Raw genomic sequence first — 23,976 nt, 5'->3', positions numbered from 1 at the left:
TGAATAGAATTTAGGATTAAAATATTACTTCTTTACACTCAATTATCTTTATTTAAAACACTCTACTCATTTCCTAATATATATTGAAAAAAAATTGCATTATATTTTCATATTTCCAACATATTTAGATATATCTGATCTCTTTTAGTTTTTTCAGGGCTCATACCTTGGTTAAACCAACCCCAAATTAATTCAATTGATGTATCTGTAGTTTGCTAAGTTATAAGGTCTGAAAATAATTCACTGCATAGATAGCTGTAGGTGTTAAATATTAACTGACATGACGTGACAGGCATTTCATCAAAGATTTTTTTAATACTTTTACTTTTAATGAGTTACTGAAGAATCGTAGCATATAATTATAATGTTTACAAGCTTTAAGCAGTAATTAGAACATATATAAGATTTAATGGTGGATATTATATGGAATTGGGAATACGCTATGATTATCAGAGATTTCTGAACATTCAATTTTATAAAATCTATTAGTTGTGCATGTTCTCTAACATATATATGTGTGTGTATGTTTATATATATATATATATATAATTTCTGATTGGCAAACAATAAAAAAGGTTTAAGAGAGAAACATTTGCTAAATGTTTCCATTAAATAATCAGCAAATAGAAAGCAAATATTTCTGTAATTTTTAAGTAATGGAATGAGTTTCATTATAGCCATTTTAAAATCTTTGTAAAACAAGTGTATACCCTCTAGCCCAAGACTCAATAATGAAAATTTTGAATTATTGACTAGATTGCTGCAAACTGGAACAGATCTTTTGGTGTGAAAAAGTAAATTATCATTGGGGAAACTTTTGAAATCTAAAATTATCATAAAATATCTTAATACCAGAGAAGGTAAAATATTCTATATGGGAGATAGTAGAGCACAAAGGCTAGAAACATGGGCTCTGATGATCATCTGCCTTTGGGCTTTGTACAGTTTATTCATCTACCTTCCAGTTTCCTTACCTGTAAAACCATGGTAATAATAGAATCTAGCTCATAGGACATTTCTGAAAACTGTACATTAGAAAAGTGCCAGATGCACTGTAAATGACTAATAAATGCCAGCCATTTTTATTATCTTGATAATGTATCCTTCACATCTAAATTCTAACATTCCTAGTACTAACATTACTTATCTTTGTTCAGTGATGATGACAATGATGAGTGGAAACAGCACATGCTCCAGCCTTCTAGGTTGTTATAAGAATCAATAGATAAAACTCTCTTTGAATTTAACATCCTATTGCATAAATATTAACTGGGCAATTTAAACTTAATTCACATTTCAATTTTTTTCTGTTTATTATCTGGTTGCCTAACACCCCCCCACCACACACACACACACACACACACACACACACACACACAAGACCAAAAGACAAATAGCAAAAAGGAACAAAGATCTATAGAAGACTTGCATCCTGATATAAATAAACAAGAGTTATGTCTATTTCTCTAGAATATTTGCTATTACAGTATCTGAAATGTAAGTTCAGAAACTGGTGGATTATAAACCACTGTGATCATCACTCTTTTCAAATACCTATTGATTTTAGTTCTTGACTTTTAATTTTTCCATTACTTAAAGAGTTTTATATCTGACAAAATTAAAGTTTGACATGTTAGCATTAGAACATAACTTAGAATCATCTTTTATATGTTTAAAGTAACTACTTATTTGAACACAATAATAAAGTAATGGAGGAATAGCCACATAAGAATCCTTTTGAGAAAAAGTAAATAAAGGCTGGGGACAACTAGTCACCATATTTTCTACGTGTCTAACAGTGAGCCACTTCTTGTAACAATAGAACTCATGAGTATTCAAGAGACTTCAAAATGTTGAGCCAAAAGCATGTGTTGTAGAATGGTCCTTTCATGCCTTTGATGTACAAAGCAAATCAGCCTGGAATCATCAGAGAATTGCCATGACAGGGGTTGGACAAATCTCAGTATGATCAAAGCATTCCAAGCCAATGACATTTGAAAGGAATTAAAGCTTTCTCCACTGAGATTTAGCCATCTTCTAAACAGAATAAATGTAAGAATGCTAAGATGGATGGGTATGTTAAGTATAGCTAGCACTCCTCCAAACCATCAGGATGGTGCTTCATTTATTAAAGCAGTGTGCACCATGCCTATCTGCATACTATGGAACTGTTTGAGGAAAAGCTTTCATTGCTCTTTTTTGGTCTTCATAATATAGTCCAAAATGAGAAATTACTCACTGAAAATATTATTTATTTGTCATATTGTAGATAAGGGATCATTAGGCAATTTTAAAAAGAGTTACTGAGAATTGATCTTTTATTTCTACTGATGCAAAAAGTCTGTTAACAAACTAATGCAACTGTAATAAGAACAGCTATAATGAAATTTAATGCCTTAACATGTTTTAATGATTCATATGACAGTTATTACTTATCTGGGAGGGTAACCGAAGTGCTAATATATATTGTTATCCCTGACATGAACAAAGGTTAAAAGGACGGATCATAAATTCAAAGCTTGCTTTTGCTTTGCAAAGCACATCTTCAAGCATTGTATTCTCTAATATTCTGAAACACCATTCATTGAGAGAAACTAATTGAAATATTCTTTGCATAGAACCATGTTGATTGTTTTAGAAATGTTAAACAAGGAGTATTATATAAAATGGCTGTGAGAACTACTTGATTTTACACATTCAAGAATAATTATGTAAGGTAATAAGCTTGTTCTAATTTAGTTTTGTAGATGGTCGTCCACTGAAGGCAAGTAGATTTTGTATAAAGCCCATATAGGAGAATTCCATTTTGATATATTTAGGTAGCTCTGTGCCTATTGGAATAGAGCTAAACAGTTACATGTATTTATACCATTCACCATGCTTCTAGCATTTGTTAAACATATTGCTGAGGATTTACTGTGAAAAACATTATGGGCATTCTAAAATAAACAATGTGTAATCCACACCTCAAGAAGCTTGTATTAGGGTGGGGAAGATAGGCATATAATCAGTCCTATGGTAAGACACTAGAGAATTATGTGGCTTGAATATATTCTCTTTTAGAAGTATGAGGCATAACAGGAGAAAAATAGTGATCGGTACCAAAAATATGTGAGGCCTTCCATGTTCCGGGTACTTTTATTCTAAAACACCACAACAGATGAAAATACACGGACACCACATACAGGCACGTGAGCGCACACACACACACACACACACACACACACACACACACACACAAGGCTGACGTTTTTGTTTGTTTGTTTTTTTTGCGGTACGCGGGCCTGTCACTGTTGTGGCCTCTCCCGTTGCGAAGCCCAGGCTCCGGACGCGCAGGCTCAGCGGCCATGGCTCACGGGCCCAGGCACTCCACAGCATGTGAGGTCTTCCCAGACCGGGGCACGAACCCGTGTCCCCTGCATCGGCAGGCGGACTCTCAACCACTGCGCCACCAGGGAAGCCCCACAAGCAGCTCTTAAACTATCTGATGTTCAAATGTGAATATAAAATATATTTACCTCCTAGAATTTCATGAAGCAATGTGTGCAAAGAGGAAGCATCCTGCTTCACACATTCGTGTAATTTCAATAAATGTTAGCTTTGCTAACTATAATAGATATTTCAGATTGGGGGAATGATTTATAAATATTTAGAACTGAACTGAAGTCCTTAATTTGCATTTAACCATTTAGGCTGATATTTGAAATATCTAACAAAAAGTCTAGCTCTTCCCCCTCCTCTTGGTCTCAGACAATCCTCTTTTATAGAATTATAGAATTTCTTTTTTCTAGAGATTTACTACAACTGAAATGCTATTTTTCATTAATTTCCCAGAAACTAACTAAACTCAATGTATAGGAACTAACTTTAGTTAATTATTGACTGGCCACATTTCAAACGTGGTCCCAAATAGAAACGATGTGCCTCTCATTCTTTGAAGTGTACATTTTCATATGTACAATACACTTACCAGAGAGAACTTAAAACAGACCAAGAAATAGCAATGGCACTGTGCCTCCAGCATTTTAATATAAACATCCCATGAAAATGAGCACTGGTGAATTAACAATGGAGTAGAAAATTTCTGGGCACCTGCCCCAGCCCAATTACAACTTTTAAGAAATTTCTACTCCCCCCACTCACCTCGACACATTTGGACTACGTGAGCTCATCTCCCTGACCAAAATCAATTGAGGAGATACCTCCCCTATAATAGACTAATCAAGTTTTCTTTAAATGTATTTTTTGAGTTGGGTCACTGGGGTTCAAGTCACTTTGTTGGTTTTAACGACAACAAAATTCCAGTTCTGAACAATTTTATGCAAGAAAAACAAAAATCAAAACAAAAGGGGCGCAGTGGTTGAGAGTCCGCCTGCCGATGCCACGGAGCGGCTGGGCCCGTGAGCCATGGCTGCTGAGCCTGCGCATCTGGAGCCTGTGCTCTGCAACGGGAGAGGCCACAACAGTGAGAGGCCCGTGTAAAGAAAAAAAAAAAAAAAAAAAAAAAATTAGAGAAAGCCACTCTATGGGGCATGGGGGCAGGACCAGGCAGAGAGAGAGTGAACCAGAGATTTGGAGTATGCCAAGGTTACTAATGACTCTGGTTCCTGGTTCCAATGCTTAGTCTAAACTACGCTTATATTTAGGTACAGTGAAATATTTCTGTATTTACAAAACAAATTAGTTTTATTAACATTAACCAACTGGGCTGTGTCAAATCCATCCTTTGTCATAATTGCCATCATATTTTTATATAATTCTAGTGCTTTTACAATATTATATTTTGCCACTGAGAGATAAATGTACAACAAAAAAGAAAAGAATATGTAGGCTCGAGGGTTGCTCATAGAAGCAACGTCTATGAAGCATGCCTTAAACAACTTTCTTAAACTTCACTTAAATGATAAAACTTTTGATAGGCTTCCTATTTCCAAGTCAGTTTTTAACTATGAGATCTTTAAAGCAATGTATATGGAGACATATAGCATATGACTAGAATTAATTAGGTGAGTTTCAGAATGAAACAGCTGCATCAGTCATAAAATATGTGTTAAATATTGGGAGAGTTCATAAAATTTACTTTCTAACAAACAAACCATTTTATGGAATTATGTATAACTCTGTACAATTAAGAAATCTGCAGTTGAGTTGGTCTTCAGAAAACCAGACCATAGTTGCTTTTTTGACCTACATTTTAAAAATACGACAGCAACTTTTTCCATGACTTTTAATTTTATTTTTCAAGAAGTGACTTGAATCAAAATGTTTCCTGAAGTGTGAAATCACCTTTGCTTTTATTTGTTGTTGTTAACCAATTATACTCATATAACAAGGACTCCTCTGTCTATCCCAAGTCATGTTGGGTATTGGCCCAGTGGTTCACATGTTCGTGCTGTGAACTTATATTTTGTCCTTTTTAAAAATCAGATTACTCTATAATATAAACATAATTCTGTTTTGTTATTAGCCATGGGGAAAAAATCAATAAATCCAGTGCAGTCTGCACAAAATTAGAGTTTATCAACATGTAGACACTATCTAATTTCATGGCTGGAATTGCTCTAACATTATCTCATTTGGCAATGTCCTCATGGATGAATCTATTTCATAAATTAAGGCAATTTGAAGTCAGGCTTGAGTAAGATTACTTTGACCTCGTGATATTGGGCCTTAGATTTCTCTAATTTGAATGGGATGCATTTAAGAAAATAGTCGTATTTTTCTAACTGTTTTAGTGCCTTTAATTTTATATTATGTAAATTACATATGGCTACAGCTATTAGAGGAGACAATTTAAAAGCTGAATGGCCCACTTACTTGAATCCTTAGCACTTAAAACATTTCTGCAAATAATACTGCCTTGCACATCCAAAAAGAATTTTGCTTTCCAACTATTTTCACACCTATCATTTGTTTATACTTTGTATATTCTTGAAAGAGAGATGGGTCACAAGGGTACTACCTCTATCTCATTATAGAGAAGACTGATCTCCAGTGAGATTAAATGATATTTGAAGATCCTACATCTAGAGCCCTATCTTTCAGTTCTCCAAATGAAAACCTCACCAGCTCCACAGAATCAATGTAAATTTAATATGGCATCCTTAGCCTGGCAAGTAGCGTTTGGCAGAACTGTGGAGTTTTTCCTCCAAATATTTCATGGACCCATCTACTCCTCTCCATCTCTATTGTCACCTTGATTGACGTTCTCCATACTTCAACAGGCGCAAAGTTGGTCTTCCTTCTTCCATTCATGAGTTCTAAAAAATGAGCTTTTTATATGTAAATCACATGCCAAAACCCTCCTCAATAAAAGCTAAGTGACTTTCTCATGGTCACACAACTAGTCAAATGCATAGCCTGGAAAAAACCCATCTCTTCTGACTATTAGATTCCTGAATGAAAATATAAACTTCTGAAAGTATATATTATGATGCATCACTTCAGAAACTAGCAAAGTATCTTAAGCATAATAGGTTCATCGTAAATACTTTGATTAAATACCATCATAAGACCTTGATTAAATCAAGGTCAAGACTGAGACTAGCATCTTATTAAATCATCAATGCCTTGCCCTAGTGATATTGTGGTTATTATGAGATCAGCAAATATTAAAATATCTACAGGCTAAATTTTGAATTGCTTTCCCAGGTGCAGTTTTAAACTTGCAATCACAGGGGCAGCTTCTTAATGCACTTTCTATTTATATAATTTCCTAGTATATTTAGGCAAACCTCTTGTGAACAGAGACATTGTGAATATACAGAAGTGAAAGCAGACTTTTAGCTTTAACATTACTTAATTGATGTTCTAAGGCCGAAAAAACCCCTTCAGCAATAAGGGTCCTCAGCTTAGATAAGCCACTGTGTCACAGAAGGCCCCCAAACTGATCTTCCTCCATACCAGCCAGCTTCTGCCAGGCAATTCAAGAAGACAGTGCTTAAAAGGACTTGCAAGTTTGACAAAAAAAGTTGGAGGAATTGATTGCTATTTAGAGTTTAGTGGTCTCCTCTGGGTATTCCTGGATTTCTGTGACTGATTTTGATGAAGTGCTTTTATTTGTCTCCCTACCCAGAGACTGCAGATGAATTTGCAATAGAGCAGCATGCCTCCTGTTTAGCTTTGTCAGGCACCACTTAGACATGTTATAATTTATTTTTCAGGAAAAATATTTCTCATGAGGGCTTCTGGCTAACACAGTTATAAAGCAGCTGGCTACCGTTCAGCCTGTTGTCTGCTGGCAGCTGGGCTTCCCTATACAGGCTGAAAAGAAACATAACTGAAGGGGAAAGTTGTGGAATATGGGGGCCGGGACCAAACACCCTACTTATGTAGGCCTGAGTCTCCTCTTCCTGACTGCTCTGGGTGTTTAACAACTTTGTAAGCATCCTATTAAGTCTGGCAGGGAGTGCTGTTATTTCGTGTGTGTGTGTGTGTGTGTGTGTGTGTGTGCGTGTGTGTGTGTGTGTGTGTGTCTGTGTGTGTGTGTGTGTGTGTCTGTGTGTGTCTGTATAGTGGAGTCGTATCTTAAACAGGCTTTGGCTTGTTTTTGTCATCATGCAGACTAGATACTGCCCTTGAAAATTCATTAACTCACCCAGCTAAATTTTTTCTAACATAGAACTTTCCAGATAGAGCTTCAGATAATTACTTTGAGAGCAACATATTTTTAAAAACTTCAACACTGAATTCACACCCTTTGTGAGGAAATGTTCACATTATTAGAGGTACGGAGGAACTGAGATTAACTGATATTAATGTTCCTTGATATACCCTCACTCTGAGGCACGTGCTGCCTCAGTGAAATAGTCAGCAGAATTCCCAAAGGATTAAACTTATTTTTTTTCTTTTTGACTAGTGCAGAAACCATGTATCATCAAGTCTCAGACGTTGTCAATTATAATACAGTGTTTCTTATGTACCACTGAGAAGTTAAAACTTCTGCCACATAAATAATATCGTGTTTTTTATCACGTTGAATTTGTCACTTTTTAATTGAAAGAACTCTTTTAGATTAATCTGCACTTAGATTTTTATCATAGCACTCATACACAAAAAGGAAAATTTAATGTAAACAATCGTTTTAAGAAATTCTTAAAACTTTTTCACCCCGTATCCAATTATTCTGAATCATTCTTCAACTCTGAGTCATCAGTGGCTGAATTTTCTTACAGGGTATCATCCTGTGCCACCAAATTCACTGGTAATGAAATATTTTCTTAAAAGTGCCCCCCACTCCCCACCAGTATTGCCTCCAGGAATTTTTTGCAAATTTGCTGACACCTATTATGTAAAATTTGATGCTTCTGTTTTCTTACTTGTACCTGAAGGTGTCAACAGAAAATTCTCAGATAACAACTAGGTCTTACATTATTTCTTCATTTTATCTTTAAATGGCTTATTCACTGAAACGTCAACAGTTGTCCAGTCATGCCTCCAGGAAAAACAAGCAAAGTCCATGAACGCACAGGCAATAAAAATCATATCCTGATTTTAAGATATCATTGATCATGATGGGGTTAAGGGTAGGCTGCCCCAAAATATGCCAAAGTGGCATATTGATTATTTTGAATTAAAGTTACTTAGGGAACAGCCAGTGCAAGGACACTCTGACCCTCCACTCTGTCACCCTGAGAGCAGGAAATAAATCTCCCAGGTACCATCCCTGTACTAGGAGGTAGAGAGACATCCTTATCACCAGATATAGGGCGTTCAGGGTCGAGAAGGCTGTGTAAATAAACTCTGCATATTTTGTTCACTAACTAGTACCCAAGCCTAAGTTTCTTTGTCTTGTCAGTGCTCACAAATTTATTGTTTCTTTGTGTAACAGGTATATAAACAACCTGCTTTTGTTGCTTCTTGGGTTCTAAATCTGTGAGACCTCTGTACATATTAAATTAAAAATTTTCCCTGTTAATCTATCTTGTATCAATTTAATTATTAGATCAGTCAAAAGAACCAAGAGGTTTAGGGGAAAAATTTCCCCTGCCAACAACTGTAGGGTATATCCATATTTTCAAGATGTTAAAATATGGAAAAGATGTACCTTAGGTTTAAAAATATATGTAGAGGATGAATAGGCTGTGTGTATATGGCAATTCCACTGCGAGATACAATGTAGAGAAATTTCAGAGGGAAGAAGCTTATAATAGTTTGGAGTTGATTATTGTCATCATCAGAATCACCCAGGGACCTAAAAATATGGGCAATCCAACCATCTAGGAAGTAAGGACAGGGCATCAACATTTTTAATAACCAGCCCTGGGATTCTGATGTAGTCAGATTAGGGGAACACTTCTGTGGAAAGCCTGGGGTTCACTGGCTGTGTCTTGGTGGCCATCACACATTTTACACAGAATGATCAGATAGCCAGGTTTTCCTGGGATGGTCCTAGTCTATGCCTCTTGTCTTACCATGATTGTTATCAGCATACACTTTTACTCTTAACAGTGCACAATTTGGTGGTATGTTATAAGGTCATCTAATTTTATGTTAATGTGCAAAAGATGTATGATCACAACTAGAAGAAACTGTTTATGTGACCTTGCTGTGAAATGTAAACAGACTCTTTGTTGAACGGCAGTTGAAACCCCACCGGTGAATTCACTATCAGGCCACTGGCTAAGAGTCCATGTTCTGAGAATCTGTCATCAAGAAAGGAAGCAAAACAAAAACAAAAACAAACAAACAAACAAAAACCTCTTAAGATAAATAATCTTTGCTTTGAAGACTATAAGGCCCAAACAAATCAGGACCATCTCTAACACAGCTAACTCTAGAATTACATTTGGGGAGTGTGTGGGATTTTTGACTGTGCACCTTTCACTGTTCTCATATTTATTGTTCAGAGGCTAAAATCACACCACCAGAAGTGACAGTCTCTTGTCAGATTGTGTCTGTCATTGCACGAAGGCCACTTTGGGGAATTTTCTAGATGATATGTTGAGTTATCGCCTTTGGTATGGCATTCATAGTGAAATCTTCCAGCAGAGCCTCTTCCCTGATCTCAGTTTAACGTTAAAATGGCACAAGAGCAAACCTTCACCTCAAAGACAGCATCAGTTCATTCCATGGAAATGAAGGAACAATTTTTAGTAAGAGCACTATCTGTACAGAGAGGAAGTAAGTTCTTTCCAACTGAATCAAAAGAGCTAAAGAGATGTAAGTTTCAGAATATCTGCTGGTCAGTTCAGAAGAACTATTCTGGAGAATTACAGAATTTCTGTACTTGTGAATTACGTGATGAAACAGAGTTTGTGAACAAACTGTCATTTAATACTAGATATCATTTAAACTCTATTAGACAATTATTTTGGAAATACATGAAAGCAATTTCTGCTTAGATGAGGGTGATAACTGTTTTAACTATACAAATCATTTGGTAACCCACATGTTGTACATTGGAGAATAATGAAATATTAAAAGCACTTGTTCTGTGTCTGCCTCCTTTGGCTGACATAGGACTAGTGAGTGAAAGTTATGAGTAAATAGATTTTGGATCCGTATGATGATGGAATTTCTAGCATTTATAACTTGTCAGAGTTGTTAGAATAATTTTCTTGTTTGGAGGTGAGGTCCCCATCTTTGGAGGAATTTGATCTAGAACAAAATTCTTAAAAGTGTGACGTGTGTACATCAGCTGCCATGGTCTGAATATGGTGTGCCACCCAAAATTCATATGTTGAAATCCTAAGCCCCAAAGATTATGGTATTAGGAGGTGGAGCATTAGGGAAGTACTTAGGTCATGAGAGTGGAATCGTCATGAATGAGATTAGTGTTTTTATAGAAAAGACCTCACAGAGATCCCTAGACCTTCCACCATGTAAAGACACTGCATAACGGTGCTGGCTATGGACAAGGAAAGGGCCTTCACCAGAGTGTGACCATGCTGGTGCCTCGATCTTGGACTTCCCAGCTTCCAGAACTTGTGAGAAATAGATATCTGTTGTTTATAAGCCACCCAGCCCATGGTATTTTGTTATACAACCTGATCAGACTAAGACACCACAAGATGTGCAAACATTTGCTGGTGAGTACAAAGAAAATATTAGAGAATATAATCCAAAAATCTTTTAAAGGTTTCAGTAATATCAAATATGTGGAATGACTCTGGTCTTTCAGCACGTCTGCAGGACGGACCATAGGGTTTGATGTACTGTGATGCTATCCTGAGGGAAGTGTAAAGTTCTACGGGAGACTGGTGGAAACACCCTCACTCTTTTGCTCATTTTGCTCATATTGAAACACAGATGTTTATGTGAGCCATGCTAAATGAATTTATGAACTATGTTCTAAAGTTCTGAACAAAGTAACTTCCCTAAACTGATGGTATAGTTTTAAAAGATTACTGCACATAAACCACAAATTTAAGACAATACTAATAATCTAAGCCCAAGTAGGTAACAAAAACATGGGTAAGCCAACACTCGGTCTACTGTTCATTAACAACACACTTTTCCTTAACCACAATACTAGGTTTAAAAAACTCATCACGTCTAATAAGAAATTGGTAAAAATTTTGGAATTTTCTAAGGGTCATTGGAAATATAGATGAAATTTGCTTCATCAGTGTTTATGTTGTCTTGAGATATGAGTATTAATGTTAAAATAAAGCCATCACAATTAGCAAGATTTTTTTTTTTTTTGCGGTATACGGGCCTCTCACTGTTGTGGTCTCTCACTGTTGTGGTCTCTCCCATTGCAGAGCACAGGCTCCGGACACGCAGGCTCAGCGGCCATGGCTCACGGGCCCAGCCACTCCGCAGCATGTGGGATCCTCCTGGACCGGGGCACGAACCCGTGTCCCCTGCATCGGCAGGCGGACTCTCAACCACTGCGCCTCCAGGGAAGCCCAGCAAGATATTTTTAAAGTAAGCATTCAGAGTCTCCTTTGAAGTCTTTTCCTTATGAAAAACAAAAATTTTCCCTTTGAGGAAACATTCATTTTTCCTGACACAGTAAAAATGACTGAGATATTTTGTGGCAAATGATTTGGCAACAAATTAAAATGCATTATTTTGTTTGCAAATAGTGTTGTCACATGCGTTGAAAATATTGCTGAAACTATGAAGAAATACGTATTAGGACAAACTAAGTCATTTTTGTTATACAGCTGAATAAATAAAATACATTTTTCCAGCCTTTTTTTGGTTTACATATACATTTGCTAGATAGCATTTCACATATAAAAATAACAAGCAGCTAGAAAAGAAACAATGTATCCAAAAAGCATGTCCTCAACAGTAGTAAGTGAAGGGGAAAAAAGCTTTAAGTGGGGAAGAAAAATTTTAACTGCAAGGACAACCACTAACGGAGCAGTTTATCGGACTGGAATTGAGAGCGAGACAGACAGAAAAAGAGAGCTACTGTGGAGTAAAGCTGAAAAGCTATCACTACACTTGGAAATCCATTCAATGAGTCTTAGCAGGGAAGCTATTAAAGCAAATAAGTTGAAATTAGAATAATAACAGGTGCTACAGACAGTTCAAGGAAGATAACAATAACAATAACAAAGACATACTTTGAATGACAGAGAAGCTATGAGAATCTTTTGTATTAAGTGAGGTTCACTGGTCAGCTCAGTGTAAAAATAAATAAATGAATAAATAAGTAAATCAAATGCAGAGTGAAAAAAAGTATTCACCTTTTTTTAAAAAAAACAGCTATTAAAAGAGACAAGGGCTTCCCTGGTGGTGCAGTGGTTGAGAATCTGCCTGCCAGTGCAGGGGACACGGGTTTGAGCCCTGGTCTGGGAAGATCCCACATGCCGCGGAGCAACTGGATCCGTGAGCCACAAATACTGAGCCTGCGCGTCTGGAGCCTGTGCTCCGCAACAAAAGAGGCCCGTGCACCGCGATGAAGAGTGGCCCCTGCTCGCCACAACTAGAGAAAGCCCTCGCAAAGAAACGAAGACTCACCACAGCCAAACATAAATAAATAAATATATTAAAAGAAAAAAAAGAGGGCTTCCCTGGTGGCGCAGTGGTTGAGAGTCCGCCTGCCGATGCAGGGGACGCGGGTTCGTGCCCCGGTCCGGAAAGATCCCACATGCTGCGGAGCAGCTGGGCCCGTGAGCCATGGCCGCTGAGCCTGCGCGTCCGGAGCCTGTGCTCCGCAACGGGAGAGGCCACAACAGTGAGAGGCCCGCATACCGTAAAAAAAAAAAAAAAAAAAAAAAAAAGAGAGAACCATTTAATATTTTTTTATGATGGCTGGCTGTCAAAACTATGCAACTTATAAAATAATTTTGAAAAATGGCCACTTAATCTTTCCCTTTGAGTCACGTGCTGCTCTAACAGGGAGTGAGAAAAATCACCATTATTAAAAAAACGTATACAAGGAAAAAGTATTTAGAAAACGAATGCTTGGAAGTGTTTTGATCATTTTGTGATTTTGTTACCAAATCAACTTTCATATGTGCACACTAAAAATGGAAACAGAATTTTCCAATCTATGCTCAAGAAAAAGTTTCAGCATATCTTGAACCCATGTGTTAAAATACACAATTATAAGCCTTTCCAATTTGTTTGAGAAAAACTGAGCTATATAACCAAACATAGAAATGTTACAGATAAAAATTCAATAAAAATCGTTCCATAATTAGTAGATGTGATTAAAAAGTATGCATAATGATTAATATAGTAAACACAACCAATCACGTACTTCTCCTTATACCTGTGTACTATTGAGAGTTACTATCTTTCAGTCACAAAAGTCATTAATATCACCTATAAAAATAAACTGAACTTCAAATCCAGATATTTGGTCACTGTAACATGGAGACTATATTCAGATTTTCAAAAGATTTTTAAAAAATCAATCATGTTATACTCAGTAAGAAGGTATTAATATTTTTACTGTGATAAAATAGTTTTTACACTTAATAAAAATATGTTTAAATATTTTTTTAATGTTTTTCATCTTTTTTCTTATTCTTAAATATAATTTAGTTTATGTTTATTATTTTAGTTCAGTAGCCTATACAACTGACACATTAGGAAATATATCTGACTATTAAATGCAAATTTCCTTATTGTCTTAAAGGTTTTTAGGCTTAGACTCAAAAAAGCAGAAAAAAATAGATTCCAGATCAGATATCTATGCAAGATATGCTAAGAAATAAAGAAACCAGACTAGCAGCCATTGGCTCATTACTTAGGTGAAGAATGTATGAGGGGAAGGTAGGAAATCCATCAAGCAGACTGTAGAGAATTCTTTTAAGGAGGGACATATTGGAAGACTAGGGCATCTTCTCTGCCTTCCTCCATGTCCTTCTCTAATCAAACAGAAGGACTTCAAGGAACCACACTCAGAGATTTTAAAATCCTCTAGAGTTTGAGGAACATAGGGGCTCAGGTCAGAAAAATTCTATAAGAGTGAGGCTGGCTAGAGAGACATGTGGTAGCAGAATGAAGATAGCATCCTCTTATAGGAATGAGTCACATTCCCACCAGGGTAGACAAGATTTTTTGTCCCTCATGTCTTTGTTAGGGAGTCTTAAAATGGGCTTTACTCAAATGGGCTTCATGTAACTGTGAAGACTCTACTGGAAAGTAGGCACTGAGGGGAGGTCTAAGCAGACAGAGGGAGCACTGCCTTTATCAGCAAACTGTACTTACAGAACCCTAGAGGTGGTAAGCTCCAGGGAACCTGCAAAAGTACTCCAAAAGACAAAAGATTCCGTAATGTAGAAGTATTCTTCATCCAGAGAACCCTGCTAAAACTTACAACTCTCTCATGCAACACTTTGTCTGCCCTAATTTCACTTTGCTCTTCTGCCCATCCCTAGAGGACCAAGAATCAGCATCGTAGAGGAAGATGTGAAGAAGAATAAGTTGGGGGAAGAGGAGAGAAATTAAGGGTGCCCCCAGTCCCTTTTCCCATTCTCACCGTTAGCTCAGCCAGCTCACTGCAGACTTTGAGTATAAGTTGGCCCAACCTGGTATAGAGGAAATTTAAGTTGGATGAGTATTAACACTATGAAACTATGATCTGGACTTTTTTTTTCCACCAAGTGATGCTATTGGTTTAAGATGAGATGCCTTTGAGGTAATAAAGCCGTCTGGAGATAGCCTCAGTGACCAGAGGGCAGACAGAAGAAGCAAGAAGAACTACAATCCTGCAGCCTCTGTAACGAAAACCACATTCACAGAAAGAGAGACAAGATGAAAAGGCAGAGGGCTATGTACCAGTTGAAGGAACAAGATAAAACCCCCAAAAAATAACTAAATGAAATGGACATAGGCAATCTTCCAGAAAGAGAATTCAGAATAACAACTGTGAAGATGATCCAGGACCTTGGGAGAAGAATGGAGGCAAAGATTGAGAAGATGTAAGAAATATTTAACAACGATCTAGAAGAATTAAAGAACAAACAGAGATGAACAATACAATAACTGAAATGAAAAATACACTAGAAGGAATCAATAGCAGAATAACTGAGGCAGAAGAATGGATGAGTGATCTGGAAGACAGAATGGTGGAATTCACTGCTGCAGAACAGAATAAAGAAAAAAGAATGAAAAGAAATGAAGACAACCTAAGAGACCTCTGGGACAACATTAAACACAACAACATTCACATTATAGGGGTCCCAGAAGGAGAAGAGAGAGAGAGAAACGACCCAAGAAAATATTTGAAGAGATTATAGTCAAAATCTTCCCTAACATGGGAAAGGAAATAGCCACCCAAGTCCAGGAATTGCCGAGACTCCCAATAGGATAAACCCAAGGAGAAACATGCTGAGACACATAGCAATCAATTGGCAAAAATTAAAGACAAAGAAAAATTATTGAAAGCAGCAAGGGAAAAATGACAAATAACATACAAGGGAACTCCCATAAGGTTAACAGCTGATTTCTCAGCAGAAACTCTACAAGCCAGAAGGGAGTGGCATGATATACTTAAAGTGATGAAAGGGAAGAACCTACAACCAAGATTACTCTACCTGGCAAGGATCTCATTCAGATTCGATGGAGAAATCAAAAGGTTTACAGATGAGCAAAAGCTAAGAGAATTTAGCACCACCAAACCAGCTCTACAACGAATGCTAAAGGAACTTCTCTAAGTGGGAAACACAAGAGAAGAAAAGGATCTACAAAACCAAACTCAAAACAATTAAGAAAATGGTCATAGGAACATACATATCGATAATTACCTTAAACTTGAATGGAATAAATGCTCCAACCAAAAGACACAGGCTTGCTGAATGGATACAAAAACAAGACCCATATATATGCTGTCTACAAGAGACCCACTTCAGACACATACAGACTGAAAGTGAGGGGATGGAAAAAGATATTTGACACAAATGGAAATCAAAAGAAAGCTGGAGTAGCAATACTCATATCAGATAAAATAGACTTTAAAATAAAGAATGTTACAAGAGACAAGGAAGGACACTACATAATGATCAAGGGATCAATCCAAGAAGAAGATATAACAATTATAAATATATATGCACCCAACATAGGAGCACCTTAGTACATAAGGCAACTGCTAACAGTTCTAAAACAGTAACACAATAATAGTGGGGACTTTAACACCTCACTTACACCAATGGACAGATCATCCAAACAGAAAATTAATAAGGAAACACAAGCTTTAAATGACACAATAGACCAGATAGATTTAATTGATATTTATAGGACATTCCATCCAAAAACAGCAGATTACACTTTCTTCTCAAGAGCACATGGAACATTCTCCAGGATAGATCACATCTTGGGTCACAAATCAAGCCTCAGTAAATTTAAGAGAATTGAAATCATATCAAGCACCTTTTCTGACCACAACGCTATGAGATTAGAAGTCAATTACAGGGAAAACAACGTAAAAAACACAGGAACATGGAGGCTAAACAAAACATTACTAAATAACCAAGAGATCACTGAAGAAATCAAAGAGGAAATCAAAAAATACCTAGAGACAAATGACAATGAAAACACGATGATCCAAAACCTATGGGGTGCAGCAAAAGCAGTTCTAAGAGGGAAGTTTATAGCTACCTACCTCAAGAAACAAGAAAAATCTCAAATAAACAATCTAACCTTACACCTAAAGGAAGTAGAGAAAGAAGAACAAAGAAAGCCCCAAGTTAGCAGAAGGAAAGAAATCATAAAGATCAGAGCAGAAATAAATGAAATAGAAACAAAGAAAACAATAGCAAAGATCAATAAAACTAAAAGCTGCTTCTTTGAGAAGATAAACAAAATTGATAAACCATTAGCCAGACTCATCAAGAAAAAGAGGGAGAAGACTCAAATCAATAAAACTAGAAGTGAAAAAGAAGTTACAACAGACACCGCAGAAATACAAAGTATCCTAAGAGACTACTACAAGCAACTCTATGCCAATAAAATGGACAACCTGGAAGAAATGGACCAATTCTTAGAAAGGTATAACCTTCCAAGACTAAACCAAGAAGAAACAAAATATGAACAGACCAATCACAAGTAATGAAATTGAAACTGTGATTAAAAATCTTCCAACAAACAAAAGCCCAGGACCAGATTGCTTCACCAGCGGTCTTGATGGCCTAGATGTTTGCCTCCTCTTGGAACTTTCCAGTATTTTTCTTATAGCGCGTCTGCTTGCTGCCAAACCAGTTGGGGACCTGAGAGGCAGTGATCCCACACTTCTTGGCGAGCTCCTCCTTAGCCTCATCACTAGGATATGGGTTACTCAGGTGGGAGGAGAAATACTCATTCGGGACCTTAGTGGCCTGTTTGCTGAAGTTACGGTTTTTTCGTCTGGCATCCGGGAACCAGAATGCAGGATCATGGCCACCTCGCAGGGGCTCTGCTTGAATTGCCTCTGGATGGCGCTGAACTTCCGGTGGATGACGCTCACCATGTGCTCCGTCTCCTTGGGTGCTACGAACTGCGTGCAGCTTCGCTCCCTCAGCAGTTTCATGACGTGGGCTGTGAACTTGCTTCGTGCCTTCTCATACTTCTCCAGCTCCGAGTGGTATATGTGGCGGACCTGGGCAAGTTTGCTGCGATAGTCCAAGTGTTCAATGGGGTTGTTAGGAGACACACCTCCCCCGGAGGCTGCAGTGGTGGCAGCTGCTGCTCCTGAGCCATCCCCTTTCTCGGGGTCAGCCACACCCTCTGCCAGAAGCATGGTGTCCAAGTGCATCAGCTGTAGGTCCACAGGCTCTTCCTCTCGGGAGCTTCGAATGCTGAGGGCGGTTTTCTCCACGATTTCACGAAGGACGTTCAAGAGAGCAGGCTTCATTTAGTGGCACTTTAGGGCGTGTTTCTTTGCCTGGGCCTCTTTCGCCCAGGCTCTGGTCGGTGATGGTCCCTACCTGCTGCATAATGTCCCCGCGACCTCCCCACACCCCACTACCCCCACCAGCGTCTCCGCTGCCCAGAGGTTCGCCAGGGCCCCCAGGCTCCCCACCCACCAATCCAAGCCTCCCCTCCCGACCCCGCCTGGTTACTTCCCTCCCACACTCGCTGGGTGTGCTGCTCCCTCCGTTCCAATCCCCGCCCATCTCCCCCGCTCCCGGCTCTCCCCGGGGTTCACCCTGGCCCTGAAGGGAGATCTGGGGTACCGCTTGGGCCCCCCACAGGAGACCCCGGCCCCCGGCTGCGGAGAAAATGGAGTCAGAGAGAGAGAGGACGCCCAAGCGCAGCTGTGTGTGGACTGGGCATTTTTAATGAGGACGTTTGTCAAAACCTTGGAAATTACTGGGAAAGCTTTGAGGACCAACCTGAAATTTCAGGTCAGAGAATATAGTGGGAAAGAAGAATACAGCTGCTTTCTTTGTACCCTATCAAATCCACCTCATTTCTTATACTTGTTCTATTTTATTTTTAGCATTAATTTCTATATAAAATCCAAGAAGTCTCATTTTATTCATACAAAGTATATATCCTTTAAGATGGGTTTGATCACTCACTCCAAACCCATCACCAATAATAAACCCAAAACAGATGAGAGGGAAGATGTTCTCTACCTCAATTTCAGCTCTAACAACCACCTAGTCACCTACATAAAACATCTAGGAGACAGGGCTGCCTCTTTCCTCTCCTTCATTCTTTACATCTAGCCAGTCAACAAATGTGGTTAGGTATCTACAATCTGTACCTTTCATCTTATTCCTATTACAATTCAGTATCTCAAAATTTCTCCCATGCATCTCTGCAGTCAACCCTAAAACTTTCTTGATCAATTTCCCTCTTTCCAGGGCCTTGCAAATCATCTCTCTAAATCATAAATCAAAAATGTCTTTCCTCTTTGTATAGAATATTGATGACTGGTAGAGGGACCACACCATTCTTCTGTTTCCACAGGAAATTAGAACATTTTGTGAGTGAAAGGGGCACAGTTACTAGTTGTTCTGGAACAATAGGCATAGACTAGGATGTCCAAGACAAACTACCATGTTTGGGCACTACACCCATTAATTAGGAAATAAAAACTGATACATATAATGTGACAAGTAAATTCCTCGGTTATTTAACTCTTGCCTACCTCTCCAGCAAGATCTCTCACCACTCCCTTAATTTACATTCTTAAACCAGAATGGTCTACTCTGCTGTCTAGATGAATACTACTTACTCTTTAAGGTTAAGTTCAGATGCCATTCCCTCTAGGGAACGTCTTATTTCTTCAGTCTGGGTTAGCTGCCTCTACCAGGAACTTTCACATTCCCTGTGCATGTGGCTCTAACTTTAGTTTAAAGAGGGTTTATTGTTTTGCTTTTTAATATACATTTTTTGAAGTTTATAAAATGATATTTAAAATTTTATTACCTATTATTTAAAATTTTTATTTATTACACAGAAAAGTTGGAAAAATTTCTTAACATCTAACCTCATTAGTTCTTATTTCTAAAATGGGTATAATAAGAGTATGTATATCTTAAAGTTGTGAGCTTATAATACATAGAAATGGATTTGTATACCACTTTGAACTGTTGTTATTTAATAATATCTGTAACTAACTCAATCATTATTGAAAGCATTATTATTACTATAAAATAAAATTTACATAAATTTGCAAGATCAGACCTACTCAGTGTGGCAGGGGACTAAATTTTTCGCTCTACCTCAATTTTATTGAGGGACACTGGGAAAAGTTCATCAGAAAAACAAAAACTAAAGTTCAAAGGAAATTCTTATTTTCTTTTCAGTGACTTTCACGTGGATAATATATGGTTTGATCAGCATATATTTTACTTAAAAAATTTACCTCTTAAGCTCCATCTGTGAAACAGTGTGGAGATTTTAAAACATGTCCATGAATGCCTCCCATTGAAAGTGAGGTCTTTTTCTCCTCCCCTTGAATCTCTCGATTGCCCTGGGCCTGCTTTGATCAATACGGTACAGTGGCAGTTACCCTATGTAATTTCTGAGGCTAAGTGACAAATGTCCATGCACCTGCTGTTTTGTTTGTAAGAACACCTGTTCTTGTTGCAAGTAAGAAGTTTGACTACCTCAAGATAGCCATAGTGAGAGAAGCCCAGGGCACATGGAGAGGCTCCATGAAGGCTGCCAATAGGCCCAGCTGTGCGCAGCCTTTCAATCTTCCCAGTCCAAGCCTCAGAAATGTGAGTTTAAAAACCTCCCCATAATTCTAGCCTTCGGTCATTTGAATCTCCCCAGCTGAGGTCTCAGACATCATATGTCAAAGACAGACCATTCTCACTGTATCTTGTCCAAACCCCTGACCCACAGAATCCATGAGCATAATTAGTTGTTTTTTATGACACTAAATTTTGGAGTGGTTTGCACATGGCAAAAGACAACTGGAACAAATAGTTTTCAAATAAACATGATAACTGATTTCAAGGAGTTTTCCTCTTACTGGGATATTTTCCATTTATTGTGTGCTTTTCCAGTTTAGTGTTGTAGTGTAGTGAGAACCAATCAGATATATGTTAGTGGAGTCTCTGTAAGGCTAAATATAAAACTTAAATTCATAGGATTTGGGGGTTAAAAAGATGTCACTATAGCAGCTTAAAATGAAAATTATCAGTTTCAATCATATAACTCATATTTAGTTAATGCATTATAGTTTACAATACACCACCATGTTTCCCCCATTTAATCTTTTTATTCCTGTTAAGCTTGAATTATAATGTTCATTTCACAAGTGAAAACACTGAGGATCTCAGAAAATACATAATGGACCTAGGGTGTATGGTAGAAGCCATACCCTGTGTCAGGATTTAAACTCAGGGCTTCTCCTTCCAAACCTCACTTTTCTTTTACTTCTCACTTTTTTTAATTGGTGAAACTATGCAAAATGACTGAAAGTTTCCTGCTTCCTAAGTGATCTCTTTATTTCTAATTTTGCATGTTAAAATTCCACAGATCACCCAGAAGGATCTTTCTAAAGGTACTTTTTTGTATCCTCCCCCACTTAAAATCTTCTCTAGTCCTCCTATTACGCGTGATATAAAAGGCCCTTCACAATCTTTCTCCCACTTCCCTTTTAATCCCAACATTAACATTACTAGCGTGTAGCTCATCTTTCATTTGATGCTTTTGGTGAAAGAGAAACCCCTCATTCACTTAGAAATTTCATTGATTCATTCATCTGTCCCTTCACTCCACACATATTTGGTGCATGCCTTCTGTTTATGCCAGGCCCTTGGGACACCAAACATTTGTCATGTTTCTTGCCCTCAAAGTCTTTCAGTCTTTAGTACAAGAAAAGCAAACACAAGTTTACTACAACCTGTAGGCCTTCATATTTGTGATGCAAAGAAAGACGAGGCGATTGAAATATTAAAGAGGACACCCAACACAGCCTGGGTTGATGGGGAAGGGGGGATCCCGAGAAGGTTTCGTAATAGAGATGATTCAGGCAGAATGGAGCAATACACCACGTTCTAAGACAGGGAGACGGGGAGAAAGAAACTGGTACGTGGTAGTAGAGCTCCATGATTGAGTTAGGGGAAAGAAAGTTTCAAGGTAGAAGTCTGATGACCCATGAGACTGAGACAGAAAGAATGCTAGAGAAGTAGATAGAAGCCAAAAATCAGTGAGGGGTTTTACACTTAGCTACCACCTGTGTGCAACAAACAAATTAACATCATTATGATCAAGTATTTTGTCATACTGAGGGTAAATTTTCACACTGATTATGTCTTCTTTCTGGGCCTTAACATGTTCCTCTGCAAAGTCTGAGAGCTGGACTGCAGTGGTTTTACATTTTTTACCTCAGAGAATTACTTCTGCACATGGGAATACAACAAATAAAAATAGAGCTGGTATGGCTGAAGCTGGCGTGAGAAATCCAGACCATCTTCCTCCATCATACCCACTGGAATAGCCCTAAAGAATATCTTTATCCCCCCTGTTTTAGTAATCCGAAAAGTACACTTTTCAATCTATGAACTAGATGATCTCTAGTCTCTAATTTACTTTGAATGTTACCGTACTAAGGTTCTGTTTTTCTCAGTCATTTTTCTTTCTACTAAAAATGTGATGGTGTTTCACAATTCGGTATGTAAACTTTATAAGTTCCTAACTGACTGGGAAAACAAAGTCAGTTAAACAGTGGCACCAAACACTGTGATAAGAGAAAACTCAAACAACTATTTCAATTGGCCTTGCTGCATAGAACCACTATAGAATTTAGAAGCTAAAACAACAATAAGTAGCTACATCTCTCAATTCTATTTGTTGACTGGACAGTTCACCTGCATTTTTCACCTGAGCTTACTCAGCTCCCAGGATTCAGCTAGGGGTCAGTGAGGCTAGAAGACCCAAGAGACGTCATTCACATGTTCGCCAGTTGCTGTGGGCTGTCACTGGGGGCCTCTTCTCCACCTGCCTCTCTTCCTCCATAAGCTCGTCTAGCTTCTTTGCATGGCGACCTCAGGACCACATTCCAAGGTCTCTTAAAACCTAGCCTTAAAAGTCAAATACCATCATTTACACCAGAGTGGTCAGAGCAAGTTACAAGGCCAGCCCAGATTCAAGACTCTACCTTTTTATGGAAGTCACATCACAAAGAGGTATATATACATACCTGTGACTTCCATAAAAAGAAATATATATACACATATATATACTAATTTTTTATATATATAGTATATATATATATAATAATTTATATATATATAGTAATTTTATCATCTATATTTTATATCTACTGCATAGGCATTCTTGTATGTCAACAGTTCCCAGAAAGTGATCGCCCCTACTTTCCTATCTCAAAACAACACTGGTAACCCATACTTCAAAAATTTCAGTAGCTTATTATAATATAGTTGTCCTCTTTGATTCGTATATTGGAACATAGTGCACTACTACATGTCTTCGCAGAAATACGCTTATTGAAACAACTCAAGGGAATCTTCTGAATTGAGGAAAAACATTTACATTGGAACAAATTACATTTTACTGAAAACCTAATTGTTACACTGAGAGCTGTACACTGTTGTAATTGCATACTCCTAATTACACAGACTGCATTATTTAAAAAGAATGGCATTGTTTGTTTGTGATATCCTTTGCTTATTTACACTTGCATATTTGAGCAAGAAGCAAGGAGTTATTTCTACCACGTGGCTGAGATTGTTATCTGTTCACAAACACAAAATTAATTCGTTGGGGAGAAACGGCTCTCAAACAGGAAGAGAGAAATTTCTCCTGAGGCAAGACATTCTACAATTGTTTCTAAATTTCTGTATAATTAACAAAGCACTTACCATCTGCAATGATTGACCCATCAGAGCTGCTCCTCTGAGATAATTTTGGTGACCTTAAAAAAAACTGAATACCCAAAAGCCACATTTGACATAAATGAATTAGCCCATTCTTGTAAATAGAAGTAATACTCAAGATAGAATGTTTTATAAGATGTTGCTTAACATGGATAACCTTAACCATATTAACTCCCCGAGGGCACTTGTCTGAGTCTCAGTGCCTCCGTAATGGTAACCTTCTTCTGTCTTGTGATTTTTTTTTTTTTTTTGCGGTACGCCGGCCTCTCACTGTTGGGCCTCTCCC

At 37.8% G+C, this 23,976-nt stretch overlaps 1 pseudogene; it reads right to left on the bottom strand.

Moving 5' to 3' along the window:
- Positions 1-17,521: 17,521 nt before the first annotated feature.
- LOC103073261 (pre-B-cell leukemia transcription factor 2 pseudogene) lies at positions 17,522-18,413 on the bottom strand (annotated as a pseudogene).
- Between the last annotated feature and the right edge of the window lie 5,563 nt (positions 18,414-23,976).

This window comes from Lipotes vexillifer, unplaced genomic scaffold, assembly GCF_000442215.2.
Source record: "Lipotes vexillifer unplaced genomic scaffold, Lipotes_vexillifer_v1.1 scaffold1395, whole genome shotgun sequence".
Lineage (NCBI taxonomy): Eukaryota > Metazoa > Chordata > Mammalia > Artiodactyla > Lipotidae > Lipotes > Lipotes vexillifer.
The sequence above is the reverse complement of the archived record's forward strand: the minus strand, read 5'-3'. Positions and strand labels throughout refer to the sequence as shown.